Raw genomic sequence first — 15556 nt, forward strand, 5'->3', positions numbered from 1 at the left:
TCTAGGGAGCAGGGAATGGCACAGTGTGGCTTTGCATGTTTTTGCTGAGCAAAATTCTCAGCTGTGAGCTGTAAATGGATAGCAAAACGATCCAGAATATTAAAAAGTTCTGAGCCAACTACCGCATGTGAAGGCCAAAGGAGGATGGGTCACCCCTGAGGGTCTGACTCTCAGGGCTGGGCAAAGCTACATGGCTGGAATCCTGGCAGCACACCCCCAAGAGTGTGTGCCTGAGCCCTAGGCATTCATGGTGCAAAGCAATATAGAATTTCAGGCACGATCTGCACGTGGTGGGAACTGTGAGAGACCGACCCAGACTCCATAAGAACAAGCAGATTGGGGAGATCTCTGTGTGGAGGCGTCCTGCCAGTTCAGGTCAGTGGGGATGACTAGCAATGTCTTGTCCCAGCAGGCCAGGCAGTGGCATTACTATAGGAGAGGAAAGCTCAGGCCTCAGTGGGCAGGGGCCCAGCTGCTCTCAGCTTCCCAGCAAGAAGTCATTGTGCCAGGACTCACTGGGTCCAGCACCCCCGCCCCTCATCTGCTCTCAGGCTGCCTTCCTCTGAGAATACGTCAGGGGATGTGGGAGGGCAGCAGACAGTGGGGAGGATGAAATGCCAGCCTTGACTTCTGTCCTTGGGCAACTTCCAGACACCACAGGGAAGAAATGCTCCTCTGTGGGAAGCCCCCTGCCCCAACGCCCTTAGGTAGGAGCTGGTATAGAGCAGAGAGCCTCTCCCTTCTGCCTACTCATGGCTTAATGACACACTGTACATCTTATGCTCGGGACTCTAGCCTAATACAGGAGCCTGCTTCCCTGGGAGACTGGAGGAAGGTGAGGCCTGAGGCAGCAAAGGCCCCTGCTGCCTCCTGGCTGTCCCTGTTGGGTATCCCCAAGAGGGATGGTTATAGGAACTAGCGATATGACAGCAAAGTTTCCAGGCAGAGATGCACCGGCTGGCGGTAACAGGAGGACACCAAAGGGCATGACCAAGAGCCCATGTGCCTAAAATTGGGCATGTCAGGCACTTTTCCTTAGAAGCAAAACCTGGGCTGGTACAGGGAAAGAGTGAACATGCCTTTGAGAAAAATTCCCTGTGGTCTTGAAGGAATCTTTATGGTAATTTCTTTTTCATCTGATAATAGAGTATTTAGCAAGGAGATACAAAGCCCTATCTATTTTACAAGCAAGCATGGCAAAAGCATAGTTTTAGCAATAGCAGTGTCATCATTTGGTTGACAGAAAGCATATGTTCTTGCACACATTAACTTCAGAATAGCCACATCAAAGCAAAAATGTGTTTCCAACAGCCTAGCATGTGACATGCATTTGAGTTTTAATTGGTGAGCATATGGAGCAAACTGGAGAGGGGAGCCTCTGTGTGGCTTTATCACTGACAAGAAGATGGTGCAGTTGGTTTCCATAAGCCCATGTCTACTCACATCCCCAGGAGACTGGGCAAAGTAGGAAGGAACCGGGATTTGATGCTTGTTTGACTCCAGCCTATATGCACTCTACTGTCAGGTTTCCTTCCACTTAAGCAGCAACTCTGCCCCCTAATTAAATAGCCAGTGGCTGCCTGGAGAGGTGTGGTAATGGACATGCAAGCTCTAGAAAGCCACACACTCTTGGGAATAAACAGTGCAATTTCATCGCCACATGTTAAGGCCTAACTTCACAGAGTCAGACACTTGTGTGTGTGATCTGACCACTGGGGTGGTTTTCCATTTCTGCTGTGGAGGTAGTCATCTCTAAACCTGATCAGAATGCAGTCAGTGTCCACAAGGTCTGACTGCAAATTTGTGGCAAATGAGGTTGTCCTAATGATGAACAAATAATATTCAACCATATTCAAGTCAAGCAAAACCACCAAAGATGGAGAGTGAAGGTGACAGTGAGCAAACATGCATAGTTGACAACCTCAGTGCTGTATACATTAGGCAACATGTGTGTTATTGACATAACACACATCCCTACTTTCAGAGGGCTCACCACTTGGCTAGGGACACAAGGCATAAAAATCCATCAATAGGTTACAGTGGCATGTGGCCAGGTACCCAAGTGAGGGCACTGGATAACAAGTGACAGGAGACCCTGGCAGGAGAAGCCAGGATACACTACAGAACCCCCCTCCCCCCGAGATATATGCTTGTATTAATCAAACACAGGAATGACAAGGACAAAAGGTCCCGGAGGGCCAAGACCTCAGCTTCCTTTCCTGTCCAAGAGCCCCTAGCATGGTCCTGGGCCAGCATCTGCTCACAAAAGGTCTCATAGATACTCAGGAAGCACCCTGAGACTGCACACTAAATTCCAGAACATTTCTCCTCCCCTTTCCCATTATCTTCATCTGGACCTCCCTCATCAATAGTCCCTAATACACACACACACACACACACACACACACACACACACACACACACACACACACTTCTTTAGAGTTACTTCTCCAAGCCAGGCTGACTGTTCTCCAGGAAGACACAGGGAGAAGTGTCATCTACAATCAATGAGTCCCCAGGAAACATGAGGAACTATATTAGTCTGCAGGAAAAGTCCTAAAGAGAGCTAAGATATTTGCCAATACCGAGGAGTGAAAACTGCTCACCACTTCCCACTGTTGCTGGTCCCAGTGTTTAATGAGCCTTTCTCTGGCCCAGCGAAGGTGTTGGTGGTGAGAGAGACAGTGACACACAAGACAGACCTGGCTCTTGTCATCATGGAGGTTTCAGAAGAGCATAAAGATCCTACACTTCCTACCATGTGCCTGGCAAATGTGGGCGAACCCTACCACCAATGGACACAGGGAAATCCCAGCCCTCAGCTCCCACCAGACCCAATAAAAATATTTATAAATGTGATGGCTGTTCTAAGAGCAAATCTTGGTACCCAGGAGGTTATGACAAGGGTCTTTGACAAGTCTGGGAAGGGACACACATCCCAGTGCCAAAATAACATTTAAGCAGAGTCTCCAAAGATGAAAAGGAATTAAAACGGGGAAAGTGGACATGAGAACATTCTGGGCAGAGGGAACAGCATGTGCAGAGATGGGAGCACAAGACGTGCTGGAGGAATGAAAGATGGCCAGGATCAGAGACCAGGTAAGAACCTGGGCAGTGATGGCTGCTTCAGGTAGAGACAGGCCACCTTTCACTTTGCCTGAAAGGACCCCCTGATTATCCCTGCATCACAAACTACACTTCCCTCTGGAAGAGCTGAGGCATGCCTGTGGCTACAAATACAGCTCCTAGTCTGTGCAGAGCAGACAGACCAGGAGGCAAACCCTGCAGACAGAGGCTGAGGACGACTGAAGGCCTGTCGGTCGGGGCTCAAGAGAAGACGAAAACGAATAAACAGCGCCACTCGAAGAACACATGGGCAAGTGATTGAGATCCTGGACTGTGGGAAGAAGTTTTCCATCCCAGAGATCCATTGGGGGAGGTGCTGTGTTAGTATTCAGGAGAGCAGGGGGTACTGCAGGACGGCTGGCTCCCTGTGAGGCACTGCACAGGAACTGTCTACTAAATCCTGACTCTCTCTCTATCGGGAGTTCCTCTTATTGCCCTCAGAAAGCTGAGGCTGGAGGGAATGATGAAGGCTCAGGCCAAGGTGTCGGCAGGAAGGGGCAAAGCTCCCGACTCCCAAGCACACACTTGTAAGGACCCACAGCCCTGTCTTCAAGTGAGGCTCTGGAGTGGCTGTGATAACCCAAACCTGCCATGAGGATGCTGCCAGGGCTCCCCACACTTGTCCATTCACACTCACGCTTGTCAATCACCTCGGATGGAGGAAGGACATAAAGATCTGACTGCATCCCTGGGGGTGGGCAAAGGAAGAGGGGAACTGCGAGGACTCGGGCCAGGAGCCCAGGCAGCGCTGCTCCTCGTGGTGGGCGTGAGTTTGGAAATGAAAGGAGGACATGGCAAGAAAGGCATCCAAAACTAGGATCTGTCTTTCTGGACCATGTCCTGAGAGAGCAGACTGATGGGATCTTGGCATTGCCGGAACGCACTTAGGAAAGGCCAGAAAAATGTAGTTGGCCGGAATCTGCACTGACCTGATTCAGAGGGTTTTAAACTAAATTGTAAGGTCAGAGTAGGGGGAGGGAGTGTAAGGGAGAAGGAAAAAAAAAGCCAGAAAATTAAACTGTATAAAGGGCTACGATGATGGGTACTTTATGTAATGTGGATGAAATAATAGGAAGGAAGAGGTCCATGGTGTATTCAGAAGGAAGTAACAAGGGACCTGGTTTTCACCATTCTGTACGGAAGGACCCATGACCTGAACACAGCCACTAATGGGAACTCTTTATCTAAAGGAAACAGACATTACAGGAGAGAGGCTTGGGGAGCCAGAATGGGAACCCCTCAATACGAGAACCACAGGGTAAGAGAGAAAACTTAGGTATTTTTGTTGAGAGACTAGAAAAGGGTGCCCAGTCACATGATTGGTATGTCCCTCATATAGCTCACAAAACTGGGCGAGAGATGAAGACAGAGCCGGCCTGGAGGATTTCGGCCAGCTCATCCGGTTCCAGTCAGCCAGGTTGGACACTGACTCGTACCAGCTAGTTCTCTTTGTCCCTCCAAAAGCCCAGCACCAACTCCTCATCTAGTCCTGAAAATCTCACTAGACATCAGGCCCTGCTTGGCCTTAAAGTGCAGTAAAAGTAAAAGTTACTCTGTGTCGAAGATCTTCCATAGACCGGTGCAGTTCTAGGAACCGCATCCGTATCACCCTATTTATCTCAAACCAACAATATGACGATTAGTGTCCCCAGGTGAGCAATGAGGAAACATGTCCAGAGAGGTTAAGTAACTTGACCAGGGCTGCACAGTGGGCTGGATACTCTCGGACTGCTCCTCTAGACTCATTCTCTGTTCTGCTCTATGCCCTGGGAGGCTGGCCTCTATGGAGGGTATCTCCTGCATTCGCGTTCCCTCTCACTTTCAGGTCTGCTCCTGGGAAGGACCAGCAAAGACGGGCGGAAGTATTTATGCCCCTGCTTTCTTCATGTGGGGCCACATTTTGGCAGAGGCTGTCAGGCCACCGTTTCCGTACTGTGGGCTCCCTCCCAAGGCTAGGGAGATCTTACCAAGTCCCAGCCACTCACCAAGTTCCTCCAGGCTTGGAGGTGGGAGCAGTGTTGACAGTTTCCCACTACTGCTGATCGCTGGGTGCTTCCCCACCCTCTGATGGTCCTGTGATCCTCTCCACACCTCCGCAAGCAATCCCTTCATTGACTGCCCCCAGGCACCCTCTGAGCATGTGCCATCTCTTTCCAAAAGGACTCACTGACAAGAAGAGAGAATGCTAACAGAGCTGGGATTTGAACCTCAGTTGGCCTCACTGAAAAGCTTGGGCTATTAATCACGATATTAAACTATGTGATGGGTGACTTAAGCCTCAAAGGAGAAGTATACAATAATCATTCCTTAAAAAAAAAAAAAAAGTACTATGGGCACTAACGTTCCAGTTCTGCTTTCATCAATGTCCCTGACAGCTGAGTCCAGACTGTCCAATTGGAATCTCTTGTCATGCAATTTTTCTTTGAGAAGATAAATTGCTGGTAGAAAGATTTGAACTTAATAAGTCTTTGGGTGGCTTCAATTGATTTCAGTCTGTGACGGTGTCTCAATGACTTTGCCAGGACTTAGCTTTCTGGAAGATCTTATGAAACCAAGGGCTGGGCCAGCCAGTTCTATAATAGTTGCTCCAAACTGTGTAGATTCCAGGGACCTCCCCAGTTCATAGCTAATAACTAACACCATCGACTTTAAACTTGTGGTTGAATCACATAAATGTGAAAAAGGTCCCAAGAGAAAAAAGCTCAGAACTTTGAAAATTCTTCAGACTTTGCCTTTGGTGTTGAGCCAATTCTTGCTAAGCTGTTCACTCAGATGCACTCTAGAGCAGCGTTTCTCAGCCTCAACACTATGGATATTTGAGGTTGGATAATTCTTTGTAGTGGGGGGCTGTCCTGTTCACTGTAGGATGTTTAGCAGCATTCCTGGGCTTCTACCCACTAGAGGTCAATAGCACTTCCTCCCCAGTTGTGACCACTGAAAATATCTCCAGACACTGCCAAATATTCCCTGTGGAGGGGGGATCACCCCTGGTTGAGAATCACTGCTCTAAGGGAATAGTTTCATTAGGATGGGCACAAACCCAGTTTACTCAAACTTTACAAAAGAAACACTTTATCACCTGCAAAATACTGGTTCACCAGTCTAATGAATTTGCATGGCTTCAAAATTAAGCCCAGCTTTGTTCTCAAAATTTAGAGCTAGATTTTCTAAAGCAGTTGGGGCTGAAGCCATCTCTTAAAATGAAAACCATTCATGGTCAAAATTACCTTCAGAAGTCCTTTTGGAAGATGCCACTTTATAGATCTCATACCCACCCTCATAGTTCCAACAATCAAGGTTTTCATTTAGCTTCAGTGGAATGCTGTAAGAAATACCGGGCTTGTACGCATGGGACATATTATCTCCAAATACAAATCTTTAAACTCTGAAATCACATGTGATGCAGCCGGTCATTCATACTACAAGATGCACATGAGAATCAGAAACGGCTCAAGAGAAAAACAGATCTGTGGCCCTCATGTCACACTCACATGGGGGCATACACCTGAGTTGGCTAGCGGGCAGGACTATAAACACTATTTAAAATGTAATTTCCACTCCCCCGTTTGCCTCTCAGATTGTGCTTTTGACTGAGTTCACATGGTTAAACATGTACATGAAACAATTCCACTGTAGTATCATATAGGACAAAAAAGAAGTCAGTTTTAGGTCAATTATTCTAATACTGATTACCAGATAGATTCTATTTCACACTATAAACAGAAAAGGAAAAGCAATTTGAGATTATTGTATCATTTATTGCTCTATCATTGTCTTGAACTCAAACCATATGCATAACCTCAAACATCAGACCCAATTACAAAGACTTTCTTTGAGTTTGTTTAAATTCTTCTTCTAAAATCAGATAGACAGGTCTTGTCTTGGTTCAGAGTCAAACGGGATCGACTTCACTATTCATTTGTCCTTCTGTGCCCAGGGCAAGTGGAGCTCCTAGGTTAACTATGTGCACTTTTTTTTTTTTTTTGATAAGAGCGAATGGGAAGACTGCCTTTCCTCAATGATGAAGACACTAGTTCCAAACTGGCAATGCATTTCAATAGGACCGCTAGCTCTTATCAAGTCCTAGACAGAAACATCAATGATATCAAAACAAAAACTACTGTTTTGAAGGGGATACACTAGCATTAAAATGGATAGTGCTGTATAATAGCAGCTAGCAAATAAATTGATTGAACTTGAGTTTTGTTTTGTTTTGTTTTTGCTAATACATTTTTTTCAGGCTGAGCAAAATATACTGTGTTTCCCTGAAAATAAGACCTAGCTGGACTATCAGCTCTAATGCATCTTTTGGAGCAAAAATTAATATAAGACCTGGTCTTATTTTAATATAAGACTGGGTCTATAATGTAATATAATATAATACCGGGTCTAATAACATAACATAACATAACATAACATAACATAACATAACATAACATAACATAACATAATACCGGGTCTTATATAAGATCCAGTCTTATATAATAATATAATATAATACAATACAATATAATATAAGACCAGACCTTATGTTAATTTTTGCTCCAAAAGACGCATTAGAGCTGATGGTTGGGCTAGGTCTTATTTTCAGGGAAACACGGTAGATACCGTTAATTACATATTCTACTGTGATTAGTAGCAACCTCATTCATTCCATAAATATTTATTGAGACCTCTCATGGGCCAGGTACTGTACTAGGCACAAGGATGTCAGATGTGAAAAAATGCCTTCCTTAAAATATTTTTCAGGCTAAAGTAGTCTCTTAAGTCATAACCAATAGATATTATAAGATCAAAATAAACGAAAATATTGTTAGGTTGGTACAAAGGTAATTGCGGTTTTTGCAATTATTTTTAACCTTCTAAACCACAATTGCTTTTGCATCAACCTAATAGCTCTTCCTATCAGTAGAGATGACCAAGCCTAAGCAGAACCAGCTTGCCTGAGATTGGAATACAACTAGAAATCCTACTTTTAAATTCTCATCCCAAAATGTTGACCCTTCGTCATTTATATCTATTCACTAATGGATGTAGCTTTCCACTTAGTAACTCAGATTATCTGCACTTGTTAGCAAATTCATACACAAAGAAATGGACCAAAAAAAAAAAATCAGTTAAAATAGGAGTATTTAAAAAAGCAGTTGAATAAATATCTTAACTAACAATTTGTCAAGAATCATTCTCTAAATTTTCTTCCTCTTTTGGAGTTTAATCCTCAGAAAGAAATGGTCCACATATACTAACTCTCTGCAAAAGTTCTCTCTACATTAGGCCACCATCATTTCTTCAGTTTTTATAGAGTGGCCTATATACTCAAAGATGTGTCTTCCATCATGGCCTGTGTAATAAATATCTGGGCATAGGGGAAATAGCTGTCTGTATAGATTAATGTTTCTACTTTCTTTTTTCATGTTGTTTATTCATTCCTTAACTCATAAATCATTTACTAAATGCCTATTCTGCTTCAAGTATTGGGAGACAACAAAGGTGAGTGAGGCAAGGGCCCTCTTCTCAGGAACACACAGGTGATGAAAGCAGACCACTGAATATACAGTGAGATAAGGCTTGTATCTCAGGTATGCACAAGCTGAAGGTAAACACAGAAGAGGAATCAAAGGAAGCTTTAGAGAAGAGAAGATACTTCAACTAGATTAATGAGAGACAAGTGGGCACTTTATTGGAAGAGGGCAATTAAGCACAGAGCATGCCCGAGAGAACATAGCACCTTTCAGGTACAGATAGCGGTTTGGTACTGACGGAACATAATATATGGGGGTGGTTGTGGTGGTAAAAGACTGATTGTAGGGACTGGATAACCAAGAGTCTTGAGTGCCATGTAAGGTTTTAACTTTAAGTTATAGAAAATGGAGGGCCACTGGAACACTTTAAGAAGAAGGTTATAGATATGATTTTTGTTGTTGTTGGGTTGCTATGAAAGACCCTGGAAGATACAAGATCTATTAGAACTAGATCAGAGATAGCTAAGACCTGAACTAAGGCATTAGCGATGGGGAAACAGGGGAAAGGGCTGATTTGAGAAAAAGGAGCTCATAAACATTGGTGATTGACTTGGATGTAGGGGTGAACATGGAGGGAAGAGTCAAAAATTATATGTATGCTTCCAGGTTAAATGATTAGGCCAAGACAGATAGCCTTAACCAGATGAGGACTAAGGTACAAGCAGGTTTAAGGGTAGGGGGTTTTATGGGTAATAGATGGGTGACATCTCCCATCCAAATGCCCCTCGTTGGCACCTATTAAGTCTGAAGTGTGTGAGGAGCATTCAGGTGGTGATGTCTAAAGAGGTTGGATACGCACATGCAGAGCTTAAGAAGGCCAAGGCTGGAGATACAGACCTCGTTTCTAGCACCTGGTAGATAGTTAAGAATCACAGGTGAGGATACAAGGACACAGCCAGAGGGTGTGGCATGAAAAGAGAGGGTTGCTAGAGAGGGAACCTTGGAAAAACCTGACATTTAGGGGACAGGCAGAACAAAGAATCAGTAAGAAGGCTGCAACAAAATGATGAGAAACACTAAGAAAAAATGATGAGAAATGCAGAAGACAATAAGGCCAAATAACACATTAGTCTGGAAATTATCTAGAGGATACACAGGGATCCAGAGGTGGTGGATCTAGAAAGTCAACAAAAAGATACTGGCACTTTCTAATGTATCTAGTGAAGGCAGCTTTCTCAGAGGGTGTTCCGGCTTCAGAAGGCTCTAAAGATTCATGCCATGTTCAGAGGCCCATAAGATGCATTTCAGGGCTATTGAACGCAGGGGTGCTTTGAAAAAGCATACTTTTAGGACTGAAAAATCAATGTATGATTATTTTGCCATACTGCAGACACTGTATTATTTTGTACAATACCATATGGGGGTTGGTGAGGGAAAGTCAGGGGTGGTGGTGATGGCAGGGGTGCTAGAGGGGAAAGAGGAGTAGTGGAGATGGCAGAGTGGTAATTCATATCCTGACCACAGATAAGGATATTAGAAGGAATCAGAGTTAGTCTTTGCTATTTCCTAGTCTCAGTCTTGACTCTGGGAATTCAAAGTCCCACCCTGACTGCAGAATGCTCATTGTCCCTTCCTGTGGAGGCCGCCTGACTGTACCTGGAAGCATTTACCCAAGGCTCCTACCTGGGACAAAAGGTACTGATGTCTTTTCCAGAGTCCTTATCAACACCTCTAGATGCAGACAAGCTCATTCACTCCCGTGCCTGCTGCAGACCGGGTCTTGCAGCCTCTGATCTTCTTTATGTCAAATAAAAACAAACAAGCTAATTGCTGTTCAAACCTATTTTTTTGTTTGTTTACATTAAACAGATTTTAAGATGCAAATTTGATTGTAAAAGTTGGTTCAAAACCATTATAATCCAATGCTTGGAAACAATTCTCCAAGGGTCTCTCGTGTTCTTCAGTCTCGCAAGCAGAGGCACTGATAACCTTTGTTCTAGACTATTTTTCTAAGGATGTGTGCATAACAAACAGCGTTGGAAGATAGACATGTCTCCCTCCAGAGCAAAGGACTACTAGTTGGTTTATTGTTCACTGTGATAAACATAATATCTTTCTCTGGGACAAAGGGAAGACATTATTACTGCTCACTATAAAATATTTGGGGTCTCTAAACTCAGGGTTTCTCTGTGTGTCTGTGCACATCTTGGGCTTATTCATATCACTTGGTGGGAACTGGGGCGAGGAGAAATGGCACACATGCTGATACTCTGGATATTATTAGGTTGGTGCAAAAGTAATTGCAGTTTTTGTAATTTTTTAACCTTTTAAACCGCAATTACTTTTGCACCAACCTAATACTATTGCTATAAGTAATGAAATCCTTTGTCTCTGATCCAGGAGTTTCACGTCTTCTGCCAACATCCATGAAATTGTGGCAAGGTAACTTACTAGCTTACAAGTAGGGTAAAGTCACAGACCCTTCGTAGATTTTCATACCTAATTGCTATCTGTAAAATTATCATGTTGCTAATACCTTCTTTAACCACTTTCCCAAAGTCATTGTGTACTTTGCCTGTACTTAAGTATTATTTAAGTAAGAGTCATACTTTGTCTATGTCAAAAGGACTCAAGACTATTTAATCGTTTAAAATATGGTACAAGAAAACACACTGCAGGCAACTGTCATTCTCTATAGGAGGAAAAGACGGGAAGTTTTGCCTTTTTTCATTTTTAGAGACAGCGAATGGCATGGCAGAAAAATCCAATAATTTGCAAAGGCTCTCAAAAAAGCTCCACAGCAGGTGTAGCAGGCAGGGCTGTGACCTTGGGTATCGTTCCTGAGAGATTCTGTTGAATTGACCAAATGGCATCAAGTAGCAGTAGTCAGGTGAGGTATGGGGAAGTAGGGCAGCCCTGAGTCACAGAACCACAAGGAATCTAGTTTCCTGCCAATTCATGAAATACTGGACTAGAGGTGTCCAAAAGCTTTATACAAAGGAACCAGCATGCATTAGGCTGATGACTGACGATATTCTATTGCTACTGTGCCAGCTGGAAATAGGATACCAGATGTTTCTGATTTCTGCCCTGTGGATTAGGTAAATTAGGAGAGCATCTACACCTGAAGGAGACTCAAAACATGTTACACAACAAAGGTGACAAAGTTGCTCAATGACTGGTAACCATGACAACAGACATGATGATGAATGATGCCTATTTGAAAATTGATTATTCACTTAAACAAACTGAACATTTCATGATATAACTATATGTCTATATTTGACTTGCAGGTGTGAGGATCAGGGGGAAAGAGGAATTGTCATATTTACCAGTACTTAAATGCCTGAATCTCTGAGAGAAATATCAGTATACCGTATCAACAATTTCAGTACATGCCTCCAAGTAAATGCTGGTGAGTAAGCCATGGCCATATAGGCCATAGTTTATATCTCCAGGGCCAAAAAATGAGGTATTTGGAAATATCTAAGAGTCTAATTACAGGTTGGAAAAAAAAGTCGCCGTTGAACATATTTTTCCCTGACATAAAATTAATATAGGATGGTAAACTTTTCAAATGCATCGCTAAGGTATTATTTCTGTATGCAGTATAGAGTACCAGACTAAACATAAGAAAAGCAATCCATCCATTATGTATGCTTTCATGACGACATTAGTGGGTGACAGATACTTGTACACTCTTTACAGCAGCTTCCTTCTACCGGGAAAGGCCATCTCTCTCTCTCTCTAGCCTCAGGAAGGACTGAGGTGTGTAAGCCAGGGAGCAAGGGAGGAACACAGTTCTAGCCTCCAAGGAAGGCAGTTCAACACTGGGACACCCTGCAGGAATCACATCAACACCTGGTTTTGAGATGAGTGGCTTTCTCCACTTTGTTTCCATGAAATAGGTTCCTTGGGTCTGACACCCACTGGGATAACTAGTTACCTTGCTATATTGACTTCTCCTGGGGGTAGATTATTATTAGTTTTAATGCTCAGGGTAGCTTCCTCAAGATTCGAATCAAAGAACTCTTTCTTAATAAGAACAGCACCTTTTCCCCTGGTTTGTGAGAACAATTTATTTGTTTCCAGTGTCATCTATGAGTTTTTTTAAAATAATAGGAAATAAACATGTCAGATAGATATTCTGATGTATACCACTAAGGCTCAGTGAAAATAAGGAAATGATAATGAAAGCAATGGCTAGAAAGATAGGCCCTTCCATGTTTACCTAAATTTGGGGCTGTCTCCACTAATTACAGCGCAGTGCAAAGGAGAACACATGTATACGTTTGTTCCTCACGTGGGCCTGATAGTTTTGCACAGAGGAAAAATATTCAGACCACTAAGATCACCATTAAATCTAGGCAGTATTGGGACAAACATCTGCCATGAGCTACAAGAGGGCCAGATGGAAAAGTAATTCAAGCACATGCTGATTTGATGGTGGGGGTAGTGGCATAATTCATACAAAAACTACAGCAGATTTAACTGGGAATGTTTTTGCCTGAAATATCTCACTAGATGGCACACAATGCTATGGGTATTTTACCATTCATTAGCTATTCCCTCTTTTAAAATATATTTTGTAAGAGAAAAGGCAAAGAAACTTTTAATATTTTCATATCTTCTGTTACTTATAGTTCTCCAGAATCTGAGAAAGGAGTTTTAACAAAAGAACCCATAAAGTGAACTTTGATCCTGAGGTATATAGAATTCAATAACAAATATATTTGTTTTTCCCTGTTTTGGAAATATAATTCTGAAATGTAGGCCACAATTTTGCAGATACTGGGGAGAAGGTGTGGCATTAATACGAACACCACCACAAATACTGTGAAATCGTGATGCCCTGAGAAATGGCTCGGTTGGGAGTTGACACACTGGTTGTACTCCCAATATGGTGCCAACAAGATTTGAAGCAAATCTTCCCATCTATTTGAGCCTCAGCAAAATATGGATACTAGCATCCCCCCTACTTACTCAGATGCACGACATGGTATTCAATAGTAGCATTTCGGAGGAAGGGACTGAGCATGACAGAAACGTGAAGTGGATTCTTATCATACAATTCCATAAGGAGATAGAAAGAAAAAGCTCGTCAACCCCTGGCATGTTTGGACCACATAATGCCAGGTGTTTGGTACAGGAGAAACATCTGGATGTGTGATTATATTTTTATTCTTCCTCCAGATGTTGGGATATTGTAAATGTTAGGGATAAGCGAAAAATTACTTTGAGCATTAGAAAATGGGACCTGGTAAAAAGAATAGGCTATTATCTGGATGCTAGCAGAGTGTTTCAAAGAACAATAACAAACTAGGTTGAGGGAAACCTTTCTGTCATAGCAATTCTGTATGTCTATCTTAAGGGCAAAAGTCCCCAAGTCAGAAGGAAGCCTCAGTAGTCCTATCTGAGACAATCCTCTCATGGCATTTTTTCTCATACACTTATAATTTCCAATGTATAATTCAATTGTGTATTAGAACAAGGATATTAGAATACTTTGCTAGTTTCAACTAACTTGGATGATAATTACTTAACACATGATGGACAGCTCTTCTAGATTCCCCAAGAGCCACTGTTGTTGTTGTTTTCCAGAAAAAAGCAAACATCATACAACTTTATTAATTTGTAATTATGTCTAAATTCAAGTTCGGTATTCTTTTTTCAGATGCAGAGATCACTTATTGTGTGATTTCAGTCAAACATTCTCTCAGTATCTATTAATTCTTTCTCTGTAGAGGAAAATGACATTTGCTATTCATCTTTCTGAAAACACACTGAAATAACTTTATTTTCTCCAAGTGCATATCGTGGCTACTTAAAATAAGTATTTTCTGTGCTCTTATTGAAGTTTACAATGTTCTTTTTAATTATCTAAAGCAGCCTCAAATTTGACTGTAATTGGACAAAATACTTGAGCTGTGTTTTTTTTTTTTTGCCACAAACAAACATCAAGTAGATTAAAACTTTTGAGGACAAAGAATATTTAGAGATACTGACAATTCCCTCTCAGCTTGGGGCCGCTGTGTATTTCACAGTTTAGACAACCATTCTGTAAACTTCTGGAGGTACAACTCATAGAGCTAAAAGTTCCAAGACTAAGTGCTGAACCCCTTTGCAGGGGACTATTTTTCCCATTGCTTCTGGAAATACCACAATTTAGGTAAAGCAGTGATATCAGGCAGGGTTTAGAAAGCAGAACTGTTATTGAACAGTCATTTTTTCCTGATTCTCAGTCTCAATATTTTTAGACCGACATTACTCATCTATGACTGAGCCATCTGCCTGGGACAATCTTTAATGGCTCAGGGACCAGGAGAAACTGGACGTGATGGAAAGCTGTGGTGGAGCCAGCCTGCTCCTGCAGAATGAGCCCCGAGGTTCAGAGAGCCAGCAAAGAATTGGACAGACAAGATTGTTCTGTTACATCCAGTTCTGCTGAGGTCATGGAGTCCTGCCTTGTTTAAATTAATCTTTGCACCATATTTAGTCAACCCTCCTAGAGTTAAAAGTCTAGTGTCTCCGTTGTCTTCTTCAGCTGGCTAAGACTGCAGCCGGCGACAAGCCATAACACTCGATTAAACCAAAGAGAGCTAGCTGCAGGGTTAATCAGCACACACTATGTAGGCGCCTGTGCCCGAGAACCATCCTCTCTGCTAATGTGAAAGCAAACAGACCCACAATTCGCAGGGCAGTCAGGAAAACAGCTGATGCTTCAAGGCTGCAATGTACAATATCGTTGTTTTTCTCCAAATAAAGCTAAGGCGACAGGGAATTTTTCCAGGGAGAGCCTATCTGTCTGCACACAAGCACCTCCACCCACACCACGTGCCAGTAATCTTTACTATTTTCAATTTTTTTCCTTTCCAACATTTAACTCCTATTCTCACTAGGTCCACACATTTCCTGGCTTGCACTGATTAATTTTATTCTGCATCAGTTTAATTTCAACCAGACCAACA

General features: G+C 42.8%; 1 protein-coding gene across 22 annotated transcripts in view; it reads right to left on the reverse strand.

The window, feature by feature from the left end:
• Positions 1-15556, reverse strand: part of FHOD3 (formin homology 2 domain containing 3) — a 433462-nt gene that overhangs the window by 71201 nt on the left and 346705 nt on the right. The window lies entirely within an intron of this gene.

This window comes from Rhinolophus sinicus, linkage group LG09 (genome assembly GCF_036562045.2).
Source record: "Rhinolophus sinicus isolate RSC01 linkage group LG09, ASM3656204v1, whole genome shotgun sequence".
Lineage (NCBI taxonomy): Eukaryota > Metazoa > Chordata > Mammalia > Chiroptera > Rhinolophidae > Rhinolophus > Rhinolophus sinicus.